Source organism: Ascaphus truei, chromosome 19 (genome assembly GCF_040206685.1).
Source record: "Ascaphus truei isolate aAscTru1 chromosome 19, aAscTru1.hap1, whole genome shotgun sequence".
NCBI lineage: Eukaryota > Metazoa > Chordata > Amphibia > Anura > Ascaphidae > Ascaphus > Ascaphus truei.
The window spans coordinates 9,937,603-9,963,037 of NC_134501.1; the positions used below are offsets into that span (position 1 = coordinate 9,937,603).

A 25,435-nucleotide genomic window follows, 5' to 3' on the forward strand; every position below is an offset into this window, starting at 1 on the left:
AACTGCCTTTGTTTTTCAAACGGGCGCCTTAAAGCTGCAGTGCGCGCTGATAGCTTTGTGAAGGGTCCTCTGTACATTTTGTATTACTTACTTAAAGAGATATTGTCTTACCCTTTCCAAAGCTGCTTTTATTTTTACAATCTCATGCTCTTTTCCGGAGATGTAAGCGTTTGAAATATTAAGTGTCTGGCAATTTAATATGGAGCTCTCCCCAGAGCCCAGCACAGTGTAAAAGGTTACTCACATGCTGGGCATTAAGAAAATCCTTATTTTTAACAACAATAATAATAAAAAAAAAACATGACTGCCTTAGGGGGCAAGACTCTACCATTATATGAGTTAAAGCAGGGGTGATCTGTGACTATTTCCGTCATTAAAATGACGTTTTTTGCATTAACTTCTTTGCATCATTCTTTGGCATGCGCGGCTTCCCCCATTTTGCTTAAAGCAGGGGTGACCAACTCCAGTCCCCAAGGGCCACCAACAAGTCAGGTTTTAAGGATATCCCTGCTTCAGCAGAGGTGGCTCAATCAGTGTGCTGAAGCAGGGATATCCTTAAAACCTGACCTGTTGGCCGCCCTTGAGGACTGGAGTTGGCCAGCCCTGAGCTAATCCCACATGGGGTTCTGCGGAGGGATTGCTGCTTTTACAATGTATAGCAAAACCTTCTCATAGCAATAGGACAACAACCTTTAAAATATAGAATAAAAACAATCTATTTTTAAAAGTAGCATTACAGCACGAAAACCCACTGCGTGTTCATGTATGAATTATACTTTGGGGAAAGTTTTGATTGCAGTGTAACTGTGTTGAAAAGTATAATATTTAACATTTTTGCAACTGTCTATTATTTTGCAACCTCTCCGTATTTATATTAAGAAATGATTGCACGTTTCTCCAGTCCAACTAAAGAGGAGAGTGCTGGATATACCGGGGAAATCTATCTAGCTGCATTACTGTGAGGCCGCGCTTATAGTCCCGGCGACGGCGTGACGCCATCCGTCGCCATTGTAATAGCAATTTCATCTTATAGTGTAGGAGACAAGAGGCGGCGACCGGGGGGCGTGGCGGGGGCATGGCCGTGAGCGGTTCACCCTCATTGGCTGAACCGCTCACGTGCTGCTGACGTCACGCGGCGGTCGCCGAAAAAAATACATTTCCATTGGCTTCCAGCGACTTTGGTCGCTGTGTCGCGCGGTCGTGCCTACTATAGGCGCATGCGATGGATTAAATCAACTTGTTTTGACGCGACGTCGCCGTAGCCGGGACTAAAAGCGCGGCCTAAGGCTCTTGTCTTATTTAATGGTGTTTTCATACATCTGCATGTATAGGAGAGGAGCTGCCCATTGAAAGTGTCCGTATTATTTGCTTTGATCATTCGGTCAGTTTTTATTCTCTCCACATTTCAGTAGCCTTGTGTTCCACGGTGTGTTCCATGTGGTCAGACAGCCCCACTTGTGGAAAACCGAACATTTCGAGAATTGCTATTTTAATTATAAGCGGCAGTCATAAAAAGGTCCAGTCAGGACAATGGCAGTCATATGATCCAAAGTGGGTTCCACCCAATTCACTTCCTACATCGTAAACTTCTCAGCTTTTAACTTCTGTTCTTCCTTAAACCTTCACACAAGTCCCACCTCAGAAAGCATGCAGAACCAATGCACATTTAGCATTTGTACTCTGTGGTTCGATCTGTAGTTTCCAACTTTTTTTTTCGGTAAATGGGCCCTATGTTAAATTCTGAGGAACCCCCAACTATCTCTGATAGCAACTCTGAGATCACATGCATTGTAAGGAACCCCAACCCTCTCTAATAACCCATCTGAGATCAGATGCATTGTAAGGAACCCCAACCCTCTCTAATTGCGCGTCTGAGATCAGATGCATTGTAAGGAACCCCAACCCTCTCTAATAACCCATCTGAGATCAGATGCATTGTAAGGAACCCCAACCCTCTCTAATAGCGCATCTAAGATACAATGCATTGTAAGATACCCCAAACCTCTCTAATAGCGCGTCTGAGATCTGATGCATTGTAAGGAACCCCAACCCTCTCTAATAGCGCGTCTGAGATCAGATGCATTGTAAGGAACCCCAACCCTCTCTAATAGCACGTCTGAGATCAGATGCAGTGTAAGGAACCCCAACCCCCTCTAATAGCGCGTCTGAGATAAGATGCAATGTAAGGAACCCCAACGCTCTCTAATAGGACATCTTAGATCAGATGCATTGTAAGGAACCCCAACCCTCTCTAATAGCGCGTCTGAGATCAGATGCATTGTAAGGAACCCCAACCCTCTCGTATAGCGTGTTTGAGATCAGATGCATTGTAAGTAACCCCAACCCTCTCTAATAGCGCGTCTGAGATCAGATGCAGTGTAAGGAACTCCAACCCCCTCTAATAGCGCGTCTGAGATCAGATGCATTGTAAGGAACCCCCAACCCTCTCTAATAGCGCGTCTGAGATCAGATGCATTGTAAGGAACCCCCAACACTCTCTAATAGCGCGTCTGAGATCAGATGCATTGTAAGGAACCCCAACCCTCTCTAATAGCGCGTCTGAGATCCGATGCATTGTAAATTCCTCTGTATTAAGATACAATTTTCAATGACCAGAAAATTGCAAGGAACACTTTAGGGACGCCCGGGGAACACAAGAGTTCCTAGGAACCCTGGTTGAAAAACACTGCGTTAGATAATGACTAGAAAAAGCATTATTAGAAAAATTGTAAACAAATGCAAAACATACACAGACTTAGCAAGTTCAAAACCCACTGCAATATAAATATATATATTGGAGTTCTACTGGGATAGTGACCTAAAGTATACAGCAATAAACAGAAACCCCAATGCTACATTCAGTATGACAAGTTATTTGGTTAATTACTATTTGCATTTTCGCTGTTTGTTCTTCTCATAAGTACGGGGGTCTTTCAATTAAATCCTTTGGCCAAAACCATTTGAGCCTGTGACCACATCAAGGTCGACCCTCTCAGCAGGTCCTACACTCCCAATCTTATACTGTCCTGTATTTCTTCCACCGCATAGAGAGAAGAGGCGATAAAACAGCACTGCAGCCGACAGCATGAGGTGCGTGACTTGTATGCGATGCTGAAAGGGTTAAAATTAAGAAGCACTTTACGTGCTATGTATGCGCTACAGCGCAGGTAAAAGTGGTTCGAAACCAGAAGTGCCCTAATAATTATTGTGAAACAAAAACAAAACTATAAAATGCAAGTCTATTGTTGGATAAATGCATAACTTAATATCGACAAGATTGAAAATGTCAGGCAATCTGAAGAGGAAAGGAATCATCAACAATATGATGCGCCTTTCTGAGCGCGCTTAACGCAATCGGAAGCTGCAACGCCGCCTCACTATGATGTCACAGCTTTCTCAGAGTAAGGCCGACCCCAGTGGCTGTTTCTTCCGGACAAGAACTCTTGCAAGGGGATTTCAGCTTTAAATATACACAGATTTGGTTGGCGTTATGTAGGTGCGAGTACCGTGGGACCCCTGGTTCCAAACAAGGTCAAATAATATACTGTATGTGCTAAACAGTATGGAATGCCGCTTTAAGAGACGAGTTTATGTATTACATAATAATATTGTTTTTCTTATATAGCGCGATACATAGAGTATATATATATATATATATATATATATATATGCACATACATGTGCAGCGCTGTACATAGAGTATATATATATATATATATATATATATATATATATGCACATACATGTGCAGCGCTGTACATTAGTTTTGCCGGTACAATTAGCTCCTGGCCCGTAGAGCTTACAATTTAATGTTGCTGCCTGAGGCACAGGGAGATTGAACGACTTGCACAAGGTGCTGATGAAATACAAGAATCTCCCACTTCAAAGGCAGTGACATTACCATGGAGCTATTCCTTCAGTATTAAGCTGTTTGTGCCCGTTCTCCCCCCAGTGCAGGTTTCTTGGTGACAGCAGAACTCTTCTTGCCAACAGCTGCTATCTGATGCTGTACTCGTCTGTCTTTCTGGCCCAGACCCCATGTTTACATCATGTTAATGCGTTTGTCACCTTCCTCTCAGGACCAGTCGATAAAAGGAAATGGTAAAGGGGGGGGGGGGAGCACTTTGCCATAGACACAGGGGGGGATGTCAGAGTGACACCAAGTGCCTCTCACGTGTGTCAGGAGGACACGTAAATACACAACGGCATCCAGAATGCCACGGAAATTATTTTAAAATGGTCATACTTTTCTGATTTGTTAAAAATGCCCTGAATCGCCAATATTTATTATTATTAGTGCGATTTAACGACGGCAAAATAAAAAAGGTGCTATATATATACACACAGTGGTTGACAAATCACCAAAAAATCTACTCGCCACACAAAAAAATCTACTCGCCACCTAGTACCAAACGTGTGCTGCTTGGGCCAATATTTACTCGCCCGGGGGTTAAATCCACTCGCCCGGGGCGAGCAAATGTATAGGTTTGTCGAACACTGTATATATATATATAAATATATATATATATAGCACCTTTTTTATTTTATATATACTATATAATATATATAATACATATCAATATATATATATATACACACAGTATAAACCACAAAAAAACAACCTAATTACACAGATGTGGTTGTGCTTATTGTACCGTTTTATATATATATATATATATATGTGGGTGTGGGTGTTGTGTTATATATATATATATAACACAACACCCACACTGCTGTATTTACTGCATATGCTAATAACATGGATTGATATGTTGGGTTCAGGTGAAGCTCAAAGAATTTCTGCCGAATATAACCCTTAGTGGCAGGTGCGCCTCGCGAGCGTGGCAGGTGCGCCTCGCGAGCGTGGCAGGTGCGCCTCGCGAGCGTGGCAGGTGCGCCTCGCGAGCGTGGCAGGTGCGCCTCGCGAGCGTGGCAGGTGCGCCTCGCGAGCGTGGCAGGTGCGCCTCGCGAGCGTGGCGCTTCCTCATATCATGTTTTAGCCATCATGTCACTGTCTTAACTCCAAAAGAAAAGTCCTACACATTTCTAGCCCAGAAAGGAACAGCCTGTTAGGATCGGAAAAGCTGCCATCCTTGCCGAAAAACGCCGGCATCAGCCGTTTGTGATATATTTTATCCGGCCTGTCCACAAGAAAAACTTTAATAATGCAGCTTTTCTCTAATGTCCTGTAAGGGGAGAGAAGCAATCTCACTTCCCCTATTAACCCAACATGATTGCAATGGCTTATTTAATGGAATACTATATTGAAATTCAACTCCCTGGGAGGACGATGAAAAAGAAAGGACTTTGCCCAAAATGACCATAAGGACCACAACTCCTTGTTGCTTGCAATGCAGTCAGGAGTAATCAACCTTAATTTGTTTATTCTTGTATTAATTGAGTTCAAGCCTAGGAAGCAGAAGAAGAAGAAGAAAAAAGCCGTTATTAGCATGGAAACTGTTTCTCCTGATGAGATGTTGCTGCTTTGGTGATTATTTTTAAAATAACAAGACCTTATGCTCAGAAGATTTAAATAGCCGTTTTCATGAAAGTGAGAGCTGAACTCTTTCAGGCAGACACGCTTTAGCCATAAGGCAATAATTGGTAAAGTATTTTGTGCTGGGACCACAGCTGGGACAGCTTTGTGCAATTGGAACCGTTAATAACTGCCTGGAAGCAACAATCAGTTTAAGAGAATACCTGACCCAAATTTATAGGATCATTTAAATAGGATACTAGGAATTCTGAACCGTTGCGGTCCTCAAGAGACCAGCAATGCATTGTTGGAGAAAAGTGCTCAAGCGCCGACAGCGCTGGAGGAATTAAAGATACTGTAAGGCAGGGGGGCTCAACTCCAGTCCTCAAGACCCCCCACCAGGTCAGGTTTTAAAAGATATCCCAGCTTCAGCACAGGTGGCTCAATCAGTGGCTCAGTTAATGACTGAGCCACCTGTGCTGAAGCAGGGACTGATTGAGCCACCTGTGCTGAAGCGGGGATATCCTAAAAACCTGACCTGTTGTGGGGGGAGGGGGGGAGAGCGGTGAGACTGGAGGACTGGAGTTGCATTCCAGCATGAAAAAGAATGCATGCGGAGAGCAGTGGCCTTGTCAGCAAATGATGCACAGAGCAGCATCTTCCACATGTTTCAGTTCTATTATAGTTCAAAGCAGTGCTGTCTCTTGGACCTGTACTGAGATATGATGCACTTTTGAGAACACCCCAGCTAATAGAGGTGAAGTGATGGTCACCACTCTGTCCTGTGAGGCTGACCTAGCTACTATATCGTCGTTAAAAAAAAAAACAAATCCCAAAAATGTCAACTGGGAAGCGCAGACTTCCTGTAACCCAAAAATAGCAATGTTCTGCTCCAGGGCAGAGCTCACAATATGCTAAACAAATAGGGGTGTTGCTTTAGGAAAGGTACATTGTACATTGTGCACTGTGCACTGTGCACTGTGCACGTCACATACTTAACTTTACACACGAGGTTTTAGTGTACCATGTTTATACAGTGGTGATTTCATTTCCTTGTTTAGCACTATCAACATGTATAGGTGTAGGTTTATTGAATACATATAAAAGGAGCTGCCATAGTAGCAGGCCTGATATATGTGGTGTTAAATTAACTTTAAAGAAAAATAGGTGTGTGTATAGTTTGGTTAGACAATTTTTTTTATAATTTGCTGTGTTCTGCCCAAAATGTTTTTAGTGGGGCCGCACCAATGAACCGAACACATTAACTATAATTAACTATCAATACTTGCACTGAATACACAAGATAGCATCGAAATAAGTCACCCAGAAAATTCCACGCACGGCTCGCTGTGTACCAGGCTCCCAAAAAGTGCGCGGAAAGACACATCACACGTTTATTATGTATGCCTTTATTTAGCATACAAGGTTAAGAAAATTGCTAATTTCTTACATTAAGCTCTGTCTCCGGGGCAGGAACATCCTTTAATATAGTCTGATTTTATAGGTGTTGCACTTATTGTGATATAATCACCTATATTGCGTTGTCTCTTTTTTTTTTTTTTAAAAAGCCCTCTCTATACCTTGTTGATCCTATATAAATAAAAATATACAGTACATACATATGTCAGCTTAGGCGCTTCCCTCCAGAGGAATCCTGGCAAAGTTGATTGATCAGCCCCAGACTCGAGGTTTGATGCATCAGAATTTTATTTTATCTCCTCCCGTTGTTCTATTTAAACTATTCACCCAATCATTTACTGATACACGTGTGAAAATACATTGTTATCATTAGAATACAACATGAACGATCAATATGCCTCAAGAAGTGTCAATGTGATGGCACAAATGCAGTTTTGCTGCTTCTATACATATGCCATCAAAGTTTTATATTCAAAAAGTTTAGATGAGACAACTTAAATCGGTGGGGTTCTCAACTCCAGTCCTCAAGAACCCCAACAGGTCAGGTTTTGAGGATATCCTTGCTTCAGCACAGGTGGCTCAAACGGCACTGATTGAGCCACCCATGCTGAAGCAGGGATATCCTCAAAACCTGACCTGTTGGGGGGTGGTCTTGAGGACTGCAGTTGAGAACTCCCCCCCCCCCCCCCCGACTTCAGTAATAAATTAACAGAATATATGAAATGAAATCAAGGAAAGTATTATTTCCTTCAAACCAAAGGAGTGCAACGTTTAAAATACCAGCGATGTAGATCGGGCGCGACCTACACCGAAAACAGCTAAATATTTAACATTGCAATTAGGAGCCCATTCCTCTCCTTGGTTCTGTTAGCCTTAAAAATAATGAAAGACACTAATTCTGAACCACGAGATCACCTCAAAAATAGCAAAGATCAGTGACTAGTACCGCGTCTCCTACAGGGAGCCACACAAGAGAGAGGACGCTGGATACCCCTTTAAATAAACGTAGGATCACCTTTAAATAAACGTAGGATCAATGTATTGGTAATGTGAGTCTGTGAAACCTATTACACATAATCTATGCATTTACAAAACATTTTTGAGTAGTTACGTATTTAAATATTGAAATGCAGATCTTTTTGTTCAGAAAGTCCTGGGTTATACATAGAATCCTTTCAGTACACAGAATAAGTGGGTTTGTCTCTAGTAATGCAGAACAGGCAGTGCTCTAAGCAGCTTTCTGTAGCAAACTGAGGCTGAAAGCTTTGTACTGCTGGCTGCACTGCACTCTTTAAATGACCCCCAGGAGCGTAATGTTTTATTGATCAGCGGTTACCAAGAGTCATGAATATGATATTATAGTTTTAATTGGTTCATGGAACATGTAATGGAAACTGTGCTTACTTCATAGCATTTGGTTGGAAAACAGTGATAAGGGAGAAAATGGTCAAATGCATTCAGAACTGTATGGTACTGCTGTCCATTGGGCCGGGATTCTTCAACACCTGAGCATTGCTTGAGGTATATTGTCATTACTCAGTGATGGAAGCATCTGCACCACATTAACATGTGTGTGTGCGTGTGTTTATATTTATAGAGAGAACGTTCGTGAAATATTTTTTTTACATTGCACATGCAGTGATATACACAAAGAAAGTATCCCGCTACATTTTAATGTGTAGAGATAAACACAACAGAATAGTCATGTGTATATATATATATGTGTGTGTGTGTGTGTGTGTGTGTGTGTGTGTGTGTGTGTGTGTGTGTGTGTGTGTGTGTGTGTGTGTGTGTGTGTGTGTGTGTTTGTGTGTGCATATATATATATATATATATATATATATATATACACACACACATATATATATATATATATATATATGCAAATACAACTGTATGCTCATCTGCATGTCTTAGGCAGGTCTGCAACCCCGCCTTTCCCCATCATCACCCAGCATACAGCACTTCCACTGCAGCAAGGGATTCTGGGAAATGACATGCAAATGAGCACACAGTTTCACTTTTTGCCTCAAAAACCATTTTTAACATGGTTCCCTATAGGCTTAAGCTTGCTGCATGGTCACAGCTTTGAGCACAGCCAGGGTTAAGGTGCATACCCAGAAAACCCAGAAAAAATATGTATATATTAATATATATATATATACACACACACACACACACACATATATATATATATATATATATATATATATATATATATATATATATATATATTGTTAGCATGCTCCATATATGCATGAACTATTGCCTTTAGTTTACATGAACATGCGCCACACAAGCCATTATAAAAGGTACGCACAAGAATAAAAGACTGATCCTGCTCTAGTCTCCCGTTTTGCTATAGTGGCTCTCAGGCCCCTGCTGCAAATTGATCTGATAAGACAAATGGCTATGCTGAGCCCTGTCCTTCACACTGTCACCAAGAACGCAGCACCAAGCCACCAAGCACGCAGCACCAAGCCACCAAGCACGCAGCACTAAGCCACCAAGCACGCAGCACCAAGCCACCAAGAATGATGCACCAAGCACGCAGCACTAAGCCACCAAGAACGCAGCACCAAGCCACCAAGCACGCAGCACCAAGCACGCAGCACCAAGCCACCAAGAACGCAGCACTAAGCCACCAAGCACGCAGCACCAAGCCACCAAGAATGATGCACCAAGCACGCAGCACTAAGCCACCAAGAACGCAGCACCAAGCCACCAAGCACGCAGCACCAAGCCACCAAGAATGATGCACCAAGCACGCAGCACTAAGCCACCAAGAACGCAGCACCAAGCCACCAAGAATGATGCACCAAGCACGCAGCACTAAGCCACCAAGAACGCAGCACCAAGCCACCAAGCCACCAAGCACGCAGCACCAAGCCACCAAGCACGCAGCACCAAGCCACCAAGCACACAGCACCAAGCCACCAAGAATGATGCACCAAGCGCGCAGCACCAAGCCACCAAGCACGCAGCACCAACTAACCAAGCACACAGCACCAACTAACCAAGCACGCAGCACCAAGCCACCAAGAATGATGCACCAAGCACACAGCACCAAGCCACCAAGAATGATGCACCAAGCGCGCAGCACTAAGCCACCAAGCACGCAGCACCCAGCACATGCAAGCACAGACAAAAAGAACAAAACATACAGTCCTATTTTCCACAATCCTAATCAGACTGGAAAAATATTAATATACACATACATACATACATACATACATACATACATACATACATACATACATACATACATACATGGGGCAAATACATTTAATGCTCTGTAAAATTAGCAAAAACAATTAAAATTGGTTAAAACTAAATCATAGCAGCAAAATCTTTGTCTGGCAAAATAATTCTTTGATGTCTGTTTCCAATTTACCCTCCGACTGAGATCTAAGAATGGAATGAATAATGTCTATTGTACACCCCAAGTCCGTCTGCCACCACAAGACATCAAGTTTTTATTTTATTCTTTGCAGTGATATGTATTTAGAAGACACCGTTCTGATATTTTTCCTCCGTTCAATCGTATGATCGTGGCCAAATCTATTTGCAATACAGTCTACGTCGATGGTTGTTCCTTGTACATATTTTAGAACCTATACGAGTGTATTTATATTCATTTTCAGCTTTGCCTAAATAAAATATAACCTATAGATAGACAGAGAGACGGACAGATAGATTGATATACATATATTTAAATTGATATATGTATTTTAGGATAGCTATCAAATATATTTACAAAAATAATAATCTTTCTAGGAAAATGTAAAATGTAAGTAGATATTTTTAAATATTGAGTATTTTTTTTTTTTTTAAAAGGACAATTTTGAAAGAATTTTTAATTGATGCAACAAAAGTAATACACAGAAATACTTAGCTTGTTGTGCTTGCTGTCTCTTGGTATCCCAGTATTTTAATATTTATGTCCCTGACTTAAGCTGAATATAAATGATGTATCAAGATTTCCCATATTGTTTGGAGTTGTTACAATGCAGTGTATGATCCAAATACTCACGGGCACGGGGTGTGCGGTCAGAGGAACAAGGTTTTGCTGATAAGAGATATTAATCTTCTATTGCACCAATATGATGCTTTTCCTTTAAAAATTCTCTGTATCAGGGATAATATAAAGAACAACGTTTTTAAATCGTTAATGCTAAAAATATTGAAACTGTCTTCTGTAAAGGCTGAAGTGCAGCCCCCATCTGTAAAACATAACTTCAATTTTACTGTACATCTGCACATTACCGGTCCAGTTCCACAGCTCCGAGCCTGGCCAAATGCCTTGCGCTCTTTAAACGTGGTCCCTTATTTACAGCTTACATGTTTATTAAATATATAATGTTCGAAAAATTTATTTTACTATGGGTTTTATCAAATCTATTTTGTGCAAACATTGGTTTTAGAAATAAAGGAATAAAGATCCCACTTTGGCCTTAGTTGTGAATGTATATACATTTTTCTATGTAAGGGGGTATCACAAACGTCGGTGCAATGGGCATTAGTGTGGCACAACAGTGAAAAGTTTTCCTGAAACAGAACAATAGATTTAACAGCGGTGACTGTGGCTTAATTTTCTGCATCCTTTCTTTCCTTTCGACTTGACAGTACGACAGAGGTTGTGTACTGTTTATAAATGCCTGCTTGGAAGCACTGAGTATCCATGTTTGCCTGCGTTAAGAAGCATTTTTTATTTGTTTGATATTAAAGGGCTGAATCCACATCATGTGAAATGTAAAACAGGCACAGAACAGAGCTCGGTAGGGGGTTTGGGGGTTTTCACCCATTAGTGAAAAAAGAGCTGAAGGCTGCAGCTGCTTATCAAATCACTTTCTGTTTCTGATATGAGTCTCTGCCAGAGCTGGAGCCTGAATTTATAAAGACAATAAGTAAAAAAAAAAAACAACACACTGTGCTAAGGCTAACCCGAATCACATGCAGTTAATCTCCGCTATCTGCAGAATAATTTGCGTTAGTAGGTTTCTGAGGTACAACATAATGGTTCATCGAACACGTTTCAATGCTAAATTACTCAAATATTTCCCCTCAATTGTGAGAAAAATGTTGGGGGTTTTTTGTAGCAGGAAATGTAAATCAATAATCTCAACACATGGAAAAAAAAAGTGATATATTTATTTTTTAAGGTAAAACTGAATTTACACATGTTTCTGTTATTTAGAGGTTACCTGCTACCGGACAAATCTTTTGTCTTTTCATTAGCTCTTGGGAGTAACATCTGAAACTGGGAAGTGCCAAATGAACTAGAAATGACATATCCACAAGGCTGCACATTATAAATGTGTGTGCATATTTGAAAGAATATTGAATGTATTCATTTACACTTAACAGATTTAGGTCTTTAAAGACACCTTCAAACGTTGGACACCCTTCGTCCACAAAAGGGTGAAATAATCATTGATGGACACAAAAACGGTTGTGGATCTTTTTAACACCCTTTCGTGCTGGAAGGGCGTGTGTTGTGACACAGTAAAGACTCTCCGAATACTGAATAGGTTAATGACAGCGTTACCATATACAGGGGTACAGGGTGTATGTAAAACTGTTAATTTAAAAATTCTACAAAACCAAGTGTCATGGTGAGCCTGTACGGTGCACCAAGCAGAACAAGATGAGAATGAGGAGGTGTGTGTTAGGACGGAGGGGGTCCCAGACAGTTGGTTTTTCTTGAATCCTTCTGAATACATTTCACAATTCATCAGTTTTTGTCTTTCCTGCTACGAGTGAGGACAATCAGACCAGACACCCATTAGATTTTTCATGCAGTTTCTTCTTGTTCATGACATGTTGGCAGGGAGGATGGCAATTCTGAAATCTTACCAAATGAAAAAAATGTCAAAAACTGAACTGACAGCTCGTGGTTGCCATGGAGATTGGCGATATTGAAAAAAAATATGATTCAGTTAATTCAAAAGGAATCAAGTCGGGTATGGCAAGGCTACCTAATACAGATGAAAAATGAATCTTGATATTCAGATTTTATTTTCCTGAGTTCACATGCATGTCTGCCTCTCAAGCAATAAAAGGCTGCAAATAACATAGGGTGATAAAAAAAAAACTACATACCAGAAAGAATACAAATATATCGTACAATCAATCGTTCTTAATACACAGATCATACAAAGTAAAGCTTGTGTCTTGTAGAAAGGTCAAAATATTCTCTTCCTGTATATCTTCAACGTTTTCCATTATATGTTTCCATCAAGAAATATTATATCTCTTCTTTGTTAGTGTTGCATTAGGTATCACACAAAATAACAAACCGTAATGGTGCAGATTTAGTTGACCAGTGTATCTGAGCATGTAAATGTTCCTATTTGGTAATTAACTGGAACTATACATTGAAGAAATATTACTTCTTCAAAATGCAGATAAGTATAATATTTAATACAAAATTAAAGCAAGTTTTGGTTCCTTTTACAGACATTAGTATTGACGTTTTGTATATGCTCCCTATTTGCAGGTAAACACAGTACATTATTATATTTATTTAAATACATCATATGTTTAATAAACAAAGTAAAATAATAAATTACAGTTTCATTCTTTGAAAGTAATTTAGAAATATTACAATGTTGTAATATCAAAGTAATTTACGTTTGCCTTGGTCTTGGATTTTGCATTTCAGGTGGGATCTTCAGGCTAACCCAAATTAGATTTAAAAAGTAAGCCTTTGGAGAGTAACAGGTAGCGAGGGAAAATTACAAGATTCATATTTAATACCCCCAAGACAGTATTTAATGTAGCACAGAACAAATTAACAAGGGAAGGAAGCTTTGAAAAAAAATGAACCTAAATATTATACAGGTTCTTTTGGACATTTCCAGGATAGACGACAATGCCATCTACTGGGAAAGAGGAGCTAATGTGTAGTCAGATAATCTTATTTTTCTAGCGGTTCTAGCTGGAACTCTGCCCAATTCAGGGTTCTGTACCGAGGGAAAAATAAGAATTCTCGGGGAAGTTCTTTTTACAGGTGACTTTTGTTGTAATCTGGAGCTCCCCTACACACATCCCATCTCTTCATTTCCAAACCCAGATTTTGTTTTATTTTGCTGCCATAAAATCAATACCTACAACCCCACAAACAGAGTCCGCTGCACGTGGACAGGGGCGCAGCTTCCGGTTCACCTGCTTAGCTATATTTTCGTTGCCTCGGTGTAGTCCAGTATTAAATAAATATAGCGGTACACCAAAAACGCCACAATTTTCTTGCCGACATGACACTATTTCTGCTAAAGACTCGTGACGATGCCCTTAGGACACGATTGAAATCTTTTGTGTCCCCCATTTTATGAGAAATGCTGAATATAATTTGCAGCCCACCAGATTTAAGCTCCTAATCTTACTCTACTAATAACAAGTACACAACCTGACAAAAATGAAAAACTATTAACCACATCTGTAAAAATTAGTTATAGATTAAAACATCTGGAACTTTGCCCAGATGAATAAATAACCGTTTTCAGATGTTGGGTGAAAAAAAAATGAGTAATTCTGCTTTTATGCACCACGGAATGAACTGAAGCCGTCACAGGAGTGCTGGGTAACTAGCCTATCTGTGTGTTTTATCAACATCTTACTTCGATTTTTCCTCTAGGCAAAAAAAAAGGCACCGGATTAGGCAATTCAAAAAATCTTAGCATTTTAACTGGGTTCACTAAATGTATTAATCAAGTTTTTTTACAGGAGTCATCGATCTGTTCAGTATTTCGGTTTACTCCTGGCATTTATTTGATGAAAAACGACACAAAAACAGCAGTAAGCGACTCTAACATTGATACGTGTAATTGTCACGTGTGCAAACTGCTACATGTATCAACTTCCCACAGAGCATACCACATACAGTGTTGTCATAATAAGGTAGCATGTTCCAAGTTAACTTATTGCTAAAACCGTTATCTTTGGGGCATGATTCATCAACACTTCCATGTTAATTGGCCTCAATTAAAACCATCCATTTCTCAATGAATTAATACTACATGCTGTATGATTTAAAGTATTAAGTAATCTATCACACTATCGAGTCGATAGCAACTGTGCACACTAAAATAATTGCATTGGTTGGTGAATTTAGAAGTATATTTCTAACACAATATATCATGACATTTTTTTTTCCTTTTTCTACACAAAATCTAACTCCATCTTATCTGGCACTAAAAATAGCAATATAAATATAATACATTTGTGAATGTGTAATTATACATACATGATACATACATGGTGATCCAAGGGTCCTCTCTCTGAAATTAAGTCCTTAAAACTAAAATGTATTTGACACGACAAGCACACAGTGTATACAACAGTTACAAAGCTTGCGTTCATTAATATACATATTTTCTCGTACAATAGATTAAAACTATTTCTTTGCCGTGGATTAAACTGTACACAATGCGTATATACTATCCCTGAAAACATGGCAAGAATAGCTGCGTGTTCCCTGTACAGATGCTGTGCAGGGAGACAGCTTTTGTTGAGATTTTAAAGACAAGCTGGACCACACATGCTTACGTATTCAGAGCAGTCTATAGATGATCTTTCTCTAGGATTTTTAAAGCAGGATCAGCTTGGGCGGTCTGCTGACACCTCAAAGAAAATGGGTAACATTTCTGCCACTCATTCATATAATGGATGAGCCGCAGAGAAAGTAAGCTCCATGCGGGGAAACTGTGGAGTACGTCAGTGAGAACGAAGGTGTTCTAATGTCACTAAAGGAAGGTGACTAATGACAATAATCATGTTAGAGTTAACTTAAAGATGAAGACATTACATGCAAAATAGAAATTGCACCAACACGTTACATTTTTTATGCACGGTTTTATATCTTCAGATAGATTACATGCAGCTGCTGTATTTGCTGCAGTGAGTGATGTAAAATAACAGAAAAGAACAAAATATACCAGTTGTAAAAACATGTTTAAATTTGATCTAAATGGTTTGAACTTGGTACATTTAACACCGTAGCCCACACTGTAATCACCAATTAAACCCCCAAGAAAGAAGTCCATGCTTTTAGTTGCAGGATTCCTTCTTTATAAAGGAAATGCTAGTTACAAAACTATGCTAACAAAACATTACAAAAATGGGGATCACTGCAACAAATCCATTTTTTGGCGCTTCTCTGAAGTTCATGTGAGTCAGTGTCATTGAAATGGGTAAAATAACCCAACACACATCCAAGATTACTAGTAATGGTTACTAGCAATAGGAATTTAGAACCCCAGACTATGAAACCCCAAATTCTGCTTTTTATGCCTTTGTGTAAAGCACACGGAGATGAATACTAAACTTGTTTTTACCTGTGCAACCACATCAAAAGTAAGGAACTAATTCATTGAGTAAGTTACATTCGTCAAAGATCTATTTCTCTCCGAGTTTGATGCCAGCTCAGACTTGGGAGTGTGTTTTTGACACAGCTAAATGGGGGGGAAAGGCCTGGCGCACAAATTCCGCGTGCTTTGTAACGCTGCATATTTCTCCACGTTATCACTCGCCACAAGTTAGAATAAAGACGGCGCACTAACAAACGGGAACAGTTGTTCAAGGTCCCCTTTTCTAGAAAATCAGACAATATTTATACACTCATACAGTTACAAATAGGCCAGCATAAACGGCTCTTATGTGGATGGAAAGATTTCAGATTTACACTATAACACAGACATTATGACCTGTTCGCCCCCAAGATGTCATCTTTTCATCACACCCACAAAATAATGCATGTACCTCCCTAATTATTCAGCAGAGTTGTACAGCATTATGAACTTCCTGCTTGTATTACACTGTTCATCTGAGCCTTGCAGCTACCCAAGATCTAATGTAGAAGTGTTACCCCGAAAATATACCATCGGTACTACTGCAACGTCTGAATTAGGAGGACTCATTATCCCATGTTGTCCTGTAAACCTGAGCAGACTCACAGACAGTGGCTGGAGAGTGGTCTATATATACAAATAAAACCCAGGAGATATTCTGCTAACACATGTGCATAATGGATATATATATTTATATCATAGTAGGCGCAGAATGAAGCTTCCACATGCCCTGCTTTACCCGCACACTGCACAAAAAGCGTGGAAAACTGACAAAAGTATGATTTATTTTACATAGGGTCTCACAGGAATTGGGTAGGTTTAGCGCAGAGCTCCAGGCAGATTGTTTTGAAAGATTTAAGATGCCATACGGGCGAGAACGCAGAACACATCACAGGGAGGCAGTGACAATGGGATGACACTCACACAGAGTCAGGGGGAGCCAATGTTAAAAACATGGTCAAAATACTGTATCTCCACAGAATGTATTCATTTAAAAAACAATGCCGCATCGGAAAATCACTCAATGGCCCTTATTCTATCGAGTGCGAAAGCGTCCATCCAGCTTGGTATTACAGTTTATAGAATAAGGGCCTATAAGTAATAGTTGTTATTTATAAACCCGCGTGTGTATGTATATATTTATATATATTACATATATACATACACTAATAAAAATTAACAACATAGATAAGACTTTAAATATTCATCAAAATTATTAGTAAACCAGATCTAAACACATTTATTTGCAGTAATAGTGTAATTGTGCGTTTGCAATGTATTGTGTTTTATTATATGTCGTAAAAATAGTTACAGTGATATGGTTAATGCTATAGTTAAACAAAGCTTTATAAAAAATCAATTTATAAACGTATAGCAAATTCTCCAATAAGTATTTATATCTATGACTTTTTATTCAGTATCCAAATGCCAGGTAAAAAAATACAATGGTCATATATATTTATTTTTTATTTTTTGCAAAAACTGTTGTTTCCTTTATTGTGAGATTAAAACCTTGAATTAAACAACAACAGTCCTAAATGTTATTATGTTTAATGAACATCTCTCTAAATATTACCCTTTGCTTTTGTGTGTGTCTGTTTATATTGAGTTTATATTCAGGATAATTACACCTGGATTTAGGCACAAGTTCGGTGCCTGCAGGTTCGGACGGCAAAAAGAAAGGAATTACTGTGCTATGCTGAGGCAGTGACCGTGATGCGGGGTATTCACACACTTACGTGGTAACACAACAAAGGACGGTGGTCACATCTGTGCAAAAATATCCATTTTCCTTGAAATCCAAGAAAACATATTCCAAGTTTAATATTTACATATCGAACACGTAGCATGGAAATTATACATCACAAAATTCGGATTACTTCTAAATGCATCAGAAACAACAAATTACATAGCAACAAAAATAATCTATCTGCTTTGCAAGCGCAAACAAGATTTTCCCGATTATTCTGACTAGGTGGATACAATCGCCACCCTCCCCGTAAATGCAGGTTTTTCTAATCACCTTATTTAGGCGTTAAAGATCAGTTAATTTTTTTTTTAAGTTTCCTTATAATTGAACAATTGTTAAAGGATCAATCCCAGCAATATCCTACGTGTGATTGTTTTTTAAAATGAGTCATTTCTGTATTATAAGATAATACTTAATGAATTAAAAAATATATTATTATTATTAGTCAACTCTTAATGCCAATTTTAACGAGTATTAATATACGGAGCATCCATTGATGTCTATAGCAGGTTTTAGCCCACCTCCCCAGCAGTGCAAGATCTTTGTAACACTTTCCTGTTTGTGATCATTTGTTACCAATGTTCCCAGCAGTTTGAGCTGCAAACTGTAACAATAGATAATGTTACCGTAATAATATAAGCATACATTGTAGCTGCTGAGTTACACTGACAGTAGGATTGATGAGAAACTGAAAGGCGGCCATTTAATGAACCCTGAGAAGCAGGATCTTTGTTGATCGATCACAGGAGAACTAATGGATCGGCAGCTTAGGTAATTAGTTTTTAATAAAGGTAATCACAGGCTGCACATATTACAATGTATTTTTTTTTGCACCACACGGACTGCCTCTTTAAACATCTCTAAACTGTCCCAGCTGTTCCCATACATGAGCCACACTCACACTAACAGCTTTCGTTACACATTTTTTTTGGAGCTGTGTGATCAGAACTCGCATGTTTTTATGCCACTTGCATATTAAGAATAAACTCTGTCATTTAGATTGCTTCTTTTCTCGGTGTGTCCAGCACTTGTACTTCCTGCAAACGGGACCGGCGTTTGGGATTTAGGATCGCACAGTCACAGCATAACACCTTATTTCATTCTTATTTTTCAGGGGTTTTTTTTTGCCTTTTCAGCTCTCTTTGGGGGTCTTGTACAAATGGGAAAGATTTTCGCAAATAGCAAAAAAACAAGCAAATTGCTGGAATGTTTTATTGAGTTTTTCCAAAGCAATTATCTGAATGTTTTATTATAATTTTATGTAAATAACAAAAGAAACGGGTGTGTGTTTTCTGCAGGTTCAGAGGTCCTCCCACAATGCAACAGATCCATGCAACATAGTAAATATGGGGTACATTTTTGTGCTTCTTCAGAAAGGGGTTTGGTTCTCAGTTGGGGGGGTTTGGTTCTGTTGGGTGTGTGGTTCTCAGTCAGGGTTTTGTTATCAGTCAGGGGTGTGGTTCTGTGTCGGGGGGGTGGCTTTATGTCGGGGTGTGGTCCTGTGTCAGGGGAGTGGTTCTGTGTCAGGGGAGTGGTTCTGTGTCGGGGTTTGGTTCTCAGTCAGGGGTGTGGTTCTGTGTCGGAGGTGTAGCTCTATGTCGGGGTGTGGTTCTGTGTCAGGGGAGTGGTTCTGTGTCAGGGGAGTGGTTCTGTGTCAGGGGAGTGGTTCTGTGTCGGGGTTTGGTTCTCAGTCAGGGGTGTGGTTCTGTGTCGGAGGTGTAGCTCTATGTCGGGAATGTGGCTCTGTGTCAGGGGTGATTCTGTGTCAGGGGAGTGGTTCTGTTTCGGGGATGTGGTTCTCAGAAGGGGGTGTGGTTCTATGTCGGGGGTTGTCCTCAGTTGGGGGTTTGGTTCCAGGCCCCTGAATTAGCAAGTCATGGTGAATCTGCATGCAGAACTCGTCTGAGAAAGGGAATCTCGCATGTCCCCCTTCCAATTTATCTATTCCTTCCTTGCAAAGGTACAGGGCAAAAAGCATCAGGCCAGGAAGGAATGTGATGGGGACCGGTCAAAGCCTTCATTCCAGTGATAGGTTTTCCATCTGGAACAAAGAAACTGACGATTGGGAAGTGATCATTTTCGCTTGTATAAAATCTGAGGGGGGCCACGTACGACCACTACAAACACACCCTCTCTCCTCACACGTGTCCTTCGCTGTAACGGCTGCCACATGGTGTCCCACTTTGATAAATAGCCCCCTTTATGGACTTTGTATTTAGGGCAAATACTTCTACATTACAGTAAAACAACATGAAACAAAATGCATCCAACAAATCTTCAATAAAGTTACATGGCTGAGTAGGTGAAGCTATTTATTTAACCTAAAGCACCTTCTTTTATTGAAAACAAAGAAGGATGGGGAGCCGTGTTGGTCCTTTCTTCTATGTAGTAATAAAGCAGGAAGAGGGAGTAGGGGGGTACGATACCTTTTATTGGACCAACAAGTGGTGGATATGTTACAAGCTTTCCAACCTCTCAGGGTCCTTCATCGGGTCCTACCCCGACCCAGAGAGGTTGGAAAACTTGTAACATATCTACTACTTGTTGGTCCAATAAAAGGTATCATACCCCCTACTCCCTCTCTCCTTTGTGATTTTATTGAAAACAAAAAGGTGAGATAACAAACAATGAGGAAATCCTTCAAATAGCAGCGTCCGTATGACTGATGCCCACTTTATATGACTGAATCCGCTGACAAAGAGAACGTTTACACATTGTATAAAACAGTACTGGGCACATGTAACTAATCCAGGACATTAACAAAGACAAGAAGGTAACAAATACTGTAACCTGGTGCTACATTCTATAAAGTAGCCTCCTCCAAAAATGCCTCTTTTATGTATAATATGTGCAAAAGTATACCACGCTAAAAATATCTAATTATTCAACGGTTCTGGCTGCTAAAATTGGTCAAAACGGGAGCAAATACTAGCACTTAATTTATCTGAGAAGTGGAATTCAATGCAACGTTTGTGACTTTGATCAATCTGGTGTAGCTGTTATTTCCTTGGTAAATAAATGCCTTGTATCTCACAAAGGCAGGTGTCATTATCTTATAAAGAATATGAAATAAATTCTGTTTTTCACCTTTTCAATAGTAACGAAAAACAGCAAAGAGAAGAAAATATACAGCAAATAAAGCAAATACTGCTATTCCGATCAAAGCACATCTGTGCAATAAATTTGTGTTATATATCATTACAAAAAAAAATAGTTTTTTTATCACAGCCTGCAAAGAGCTAAAACAAGAAATGTAAGAAATATATAGTGTGAATATGTTTGATATAATATTTACTTTGCAATGTGTCTCTCAATAATGTACAATCAGCCATATGTCTAATGACATTTCCACGCCGGCACAGAGAACGGGAGCGGGGCTTCCTGCCTTAGCAATTACAATTGTATGAAGCCACAGTTCTTAATAACAAAAAAAAAAAAAAAGGAGAGAATAAAAGTTGCTTAAGTTTCAAACCACGAGGTTCCCCATTCAGGATTTTCGTTACAAAGTGAAAAACACCAAGGAAGGCCTCAATTGTGCTGTAACAATACACATCTTCTTATAATGAGAACAAGCAGACGTTCTCTTTTTGAAGCAAGTATTTCATACGTGAGAATCAGTAAAAAGCACAGCTTCTTCCCAACAGTATCTGATAAGGACAGAGAGGTTCCGCAATCAGTTCCCCCAGCGCTTTCGCGAATAAGAAAGATAGCAGTTTGCTAACCACCAACAGCACATTATTCAAATGTCCTCTGGGAGAAGACCATGGTACTGTTTCGACAACAATTTAGAACCGTAAATAAACATTTCTTTATCAATATTATTTCAGCGCAAAAAATATATATTTAATTCAAAGCGGGCTTTGAATCACGGTCAAAAAAAACATATATGCAAGGCTAGGTAAATAGAACAAAATGAAAGTATGGAAAATGCTGAGAAATCAGCTCAAAATGATTGGAGATTCTAAGATTTAATCAAAATGCCAGAATTCGTCAGTCTTACTTCTATCAAATGAATAGGGACAGTGCTTGATAAAGTTATACAGATTGGGTTTCATCATTTTTAATTGGTATTATCGCATCCTTTTTTTCTTCTGTTTTTTTTTTCACTCTTATGCTTTTGATGAAATAGTTCACGAGGTCAGATTGCACCAAGAGCGCAGGCGTTCTGATTTATCTTTTTTTTAATTAATTTAACATCTCTGTTTTTATGTCAGTCACCAGAATGTCCCCATACCTGGAAGCGTAACACTAATTTGCAGCAAACACAGCTAATATTATTATGTGTGTGATCTGTATTCATTCAACTTAACAATACTTCTTCAAATGAAATGCTGAACCTATGAGTTTCACATTGAGATTTAAAACTGAGCATTCTCTGCTAATACTCTGAAGAGCCAACACAATTAAATGAAACAAATATTTTTTATAAAAATAGTATTCAAAATGTGCATTATTTTTTTTTTTTTGCAACATAAATACCCAAATGGTGATGAAGAGTCCGGGGTTGTGTGGTTTCAGAACATTTATACAATATCATTTTAATTCAGCCGTCACAATTAAGAGAAGTGACAGAGATAATTATTCTCCGTGACTTGACATACTGTAACAATTGTTTACCTGAATATCCCAGATCAGCATAAATGCTGCAAGAGTTTTGTATGCTATAGTGCGAGTTACTGACAGAGCAGCAATGTTACGGTATATATGGATATTTGTAATGTTGTTACCAGAGACACAGCGGCCAAGAATGGGGCACAGAATGCGATCTTACATGCGTGTAACATGCACAGAGGTAGAAAACGGAAAACACGTAATATTCACAAACAGGTGGATAGCCATCTGTTTCTCCAATGCTTTCGAGAATAATAACGATAACAGTTTACTAACCACTAACACATTATTCAAATTGTCACCCAGGAGAAGACAATGGTTCTCCTTTGATTAACAGGAGAGAGAGAAAAAAAAACAGAAAAAGGTTTCAGTAAAAACAGCAAAATCCCCCTAAACAAGCGAGCAACATTTAGCCTGCATTGTGTGCAGTTCTGAGCTAAAGACCCAATCTGCTCATCAAACAGCTCGGGGCTCAGCTATGTGATAGCAACAAATTGGCAATGTAACACAGGCCCACTGATTTGTAGATTGATAGTGATGCCTAATGATCCCCTTGGGCAGATCAATAGCACCAATCCTCCTGGCTGCCTTTCCTATTTATTGGTGCAGCAGAGAGCACTTCAGGTAAGGGGAAACCAGGTGAAAGCTGCTACAATTCAATGCTTACAGATGGCACCTTCTGGTTTACAAGACATGCACCTGCGGAAATAACTCGTACAGTGCAAAAACTGTCTGAGAAACGGCAGGATTGCTAAAGTGTGCCGATGTCATTTAGGGTGATCAAGAACGACTTGGGTAATAATATTGGTTAGTGAGCATGGCCAATACAAAATCCGAGAAGTAGTAATGTGATACTAGTAACAACAACTGCTGATTAAGACTTAATTCAACCAAAACTGGCACCACAATGTGAAGAAGTGAATTTATTTGGTATTGATTCCTTTAATTAAACAGATGGTTTATTTAGACAACCTACCTAATATGTTATCGTATGTGAAAGCCTTTCTCTCCCTTTAAACGGATTCTTGAACGCTGTATACCAAACTATTATACCATCCAGCTAATACGGAGTAAAATAGCTTCATACTATGCCGTCTCCTTTCTCATCCCATCATCCCCTGCTTGTCATTTGTAGAAGATAGGCCTTTTTTGGGGGTGGAATGTCTTGCAATAGCACCCAGTAAAATAACACCTTTCACATACCAATGATTGTTAAATGAGCATTTACTGTACATCATGCAGACTGGTTTAATCAGTCCTAAATGATCAACTTTATTCATAGAAGACCTCACAATAACAAGTTGATAAACAAATCTTTCACAGTGTAGCTGAACAGGAAAGTTTCATAGGCATGGCTGAGTTTAGTAGCTAATCATATCCATTCTTTTGTAATGACTACCTTCAAATTTGTCTTCTAAGAATAATCTTTATTTGAATAAACAGGATATTCTACACCAACCTAATTCAGTGTTCTAGATATTGAGTTATTGGAAATGACTGTGCAAAACACAGCAAAAATTACTTTCTTTTCATGTGTTCAAATGCTTTCTATTAGGCTTTTCTATTTAAAGGCTTTATCCAGTTAAGCAGCGTTAACAGAGTAAAGAATAGGCAAAAATGTGAAACAAAATAACTGCCTTCTTATGCCTACAAACGGGGTAAATATAAATAATACCTCCTCAGAAAATACTTTTAAAATAAAGAAGTGGATGTGATGTAAAGTAATGACCATGTTAACATTTACACTTTGCCGCTAATGGCTAGCGCAATCACCACCGCCATCGTCATATGAATATAGAGATGCTAGATGAGGGCCCCTGACATCAATCAACTGCGCAGTCTACAGCTTCCCCATCTCCACTCCCTACGCTCACTCACAAGAGTCATCACGTTTTAATCATCGCATCATTATGTCACTGCAATACTAATCTCTGGTCTCACACCTTCACTACTTTGACATGCAAATGAGCTCGGGGGGAAAAAAAAAAAAAAAAAAAGCCACACATTAATATCAGAAAGTTGCAGCAATCATGTTAAGAAAGCGTGCCCTGCAGCCACGGTGATATTACCCTAAACACCCCCCCCCCCCACACCACCCTCTCACCCCCACCCCCTCCACATCTCCCTTTTCAGCACGCAGTGTTGGTGATCACAAGAAACAACAGCAATCTGTTGAAGATCAGACAGTAAGATGAGGAGGTGGGGAGATGCATACAGCATATAACACGTGTGAACAATGCAACCCAGCCGCCCCTATTTGCATATTTACATGAGTGCCACCACCCTCATCTGACTTTAAGGAAGGAAGAAGTTCGCTGTTATCCACACCCATCCATCCAGTGCTCTGAGCGAGCCACAATTGGGCAACAAAGTAAGTGGGAGAAATATAAAAACGGAGAGGAGATATAAACCGCAACACCCTTACCGCAGATGGCTTGCTTTCTGCCGATCCTAAAAGGAATTCCCTGCGGTTTCTTTCGATTTTTGGAGACCCCGTCCTTCAGGGTTTTTAGTTTTCTCTTCTCTTTCTCCTCCTCCTCCTCCTGCTCTTTCTGTGTTGTGACTGGGTTTATAAAAAAAAAAAAAAAAAAAATACAAAAAAAAAAAAAGACAAGTCCACGTTAAGCGAGCAGTCAAAGCATCATGAAGTCTGGAGCTCCGGGGGGAGGAAGGGAGGTTTGCTAGGTCACAGCCTAATGCTTTACAAATAGAGGCTAAAATATTGTCTGAAGTATTAAAGCGAAAAATACAACGACACATTGACACACGTAGAGAATTCGCATCGTGCAAATGTAGAACATATTTGACTTTATTATGCAGTAAAAAAAAAAA

The 25,435-nt window shown here is 39.5% G+C and overlaps 1 long non-coding RNA gene across 1 annotated transcript in view; it reads right to left on the bottom strand.

Moving 5' to 3' along the window:
* Nucleotides 1–19,207: 19,207 nt before the first annotated feature.
* The window catches only part of LOC142470218 (uncharacterized), a 126,199-nt gene continuing 119,971 nt past the window's right edge, over nucleotides 19,208–25,435 (bottom strand). Inside the window, exons 2-3 of the long non-coding RNA XR_012789232.1 lie at nucleotides 25,029–25,166; nucleotides 19,208–20,033 (exon numbers count right to left, since the gene is read on the bottom strand). This is a non-coding gene — a long non-coding RNA (uncharacterized LOC142470218). The remainder of the gene's footprint in view (nucleotides 20,034–25,028; nucleotides 25,167–25,435) is intronic.